Here is a 2,017-nt window from a genome sequence, read left to right as displayed (position 1 = left end):
GCCTGTGCTCGGAGTTCCTGGAGCTCCAGGAGGCTCCTGGTCCTGGCTGGATGGGGCTTCTCTCTTTTGTAAAAGGAATTTCATATGCTGAGACTCTTTGTACATATTTATAAGGAATTTATTAAAAAAAAAGAAAAATAACTGTTCAATGGCAAAAAAAGGCTCTGGGTTTTATTTCCTCTCTCTGAGAGATTTCCTTCCACAGCCTTTCCTGTTTTCCCATGGAAGTCAACAGGTTCCCAGCAGCTGTCATTGGAACTGAAGTTTCCCCTGGATGTTTTCTGGTCCAAGTGTCATGTTCTAAGAGAAGGTAGGACCATCCTCCCAAAAAAAACCTCCAAAATTTTAAGAATGCAAACCCACCCTTTCCCTTTGATTTCCTGCTTACCACCAATAAAAACTGAATTTTGAAGCAGTGTATCCCACACTTGCTGTAGAGCTGGGCTCCTCCTGAGCTTTTCCTACACTCTTCCAAACACATTTTCCAAGAGCATTTAAGGAAAAAAATCAGAATGAGAAGTAGCTTTTCAAACGGTTTTAGAGCAGAAACACCAAGCCTTGGGTTCACTGGCACTGCAGTGACACTGAGGCCTTTCAGAAACTCCCTGCCCATGGAATCACTGATTTCCCCTTTTCCTGGTGAATATTCCAGGCTATCACACATAACATTTTTTAATGCCCAATGAAAACCTTGCTCCCTGCCATTCTGAACTCTCTCCCATCCCAAAGATAGGGGAGCTATTCCCATTGCAGAGAGCAAAGAGATTCCTTGGCTTAGTTCTCCATTTTCACAGGATCCATTGGACAAGAACTTGACATCACTTTCGTTTGGAAAGTAAAGCTTTTCCTCCTCTGCTTCCCTGGACCTCCCAAGCCAGGTGTGGCCTCTGCCCAGCTCAGGCTCTGCTCTCACCATTCCTCCTCAGCCACACTGAGCTTATTTCCAAAGAAATGTGGAGCCTTACTCCTGTTCCCATCAGCTCCCGTTGGCTTTAATTCCTCCCCTGTGGAGCTTCCATCAGCACAGACACGGCCTCCTTCCCTCAGGAGCCTCTTCCTGCTGGTGGCTCAGGTGGGGCTGTCACCTTCATCCATTTCCATGGCAATGAGCTGGGGGGATGCTGCTGCTCCTGGGGGTGGGAGCAGAGGTGGTTTGGGGACAGGGAAAGCTCCAGAACAAACAGCAGCTCCCTCTGAGGGCTTGTGCTGCTGGAGAACCTCAGCAGAGAGCTCAGCCACAGGGATGGGGTTAATTCCTATTAATTCCTGCCAGGGATCTCCTTCCTCAGGAGCTCCTGCTGAAGCTCAGGGCTCTGGTTTTCCCTGCTGGACCCAGGCAGGTCCTGGCTGAGGAGCACAGGGCAGGGACACTGAGTTTGTGAGATGCTCTTAGTCAGGTGCTGGATTTCCATCCAGACAAACCCAACTCAACTTTAACCTCCCTCTGCTCTCCCCAGAGACTGGGAAATCAGAAAGTCTCACCATAAAAATTAAAGAGGAAGAACATTTCCAAGGAAAGGAGTTGTCATTTCCAGCTTCACTGGCAGGGTCCTTCCCAAGCTCCCTGTGATTTTCCTAAAGTGACAGCACGTGCCATTTGTGGAATCAGTTGGAAAAACAGCAGCTGGGAAATGGGAAATGACATTTCTGTAACTGCAGCTGTGGACACGAGGTTCTGAAGCACTGCTTGGGAAGAGTTCTCAGAGAGAGCTGCTCTGTAATTCTATGAAGTCATGGATTCAGGGAATGTAGGGCCAGGTGATGTGGAGATCCTCAGCCAGAGCACAGCTTTGTTCAGCACATGCACTCACAGCTCCCCTGCCCTGGGCACGCAGTGTTTGTCCATACTGAAAGGACAGGAAAATAGGAAACACCCCAGACACTTTATAACCCTGTAAGCTCCAGAAACACGCTGGAGTTTGCCACAGCATAACCCACACCTCCCCTTCCTTCAAGGGTAAAGTTTCTGGCCAGTCACAATTGTTGTGTTGGCTCAGAGCTGGAAGGAGGACTGACA

This window comes from Anomalospiza imberbis, chromosome 18 (genome assembly GCF_031753505.1).
Source record: "Anomalospiza imberbis isolate Cuckoo-Finch-1a 21T00152 chromosome 18, ASM3175350v1, whole genome shotgun sequence".
NCBI lineage: Eukaryota > Metazoa > Chordata > Aves > Passeriformes > Viduidae > Anomalospiza > Anomalospiza imberbis.
Note: the sequence above shows the minus strand (reverse complement) of the source record.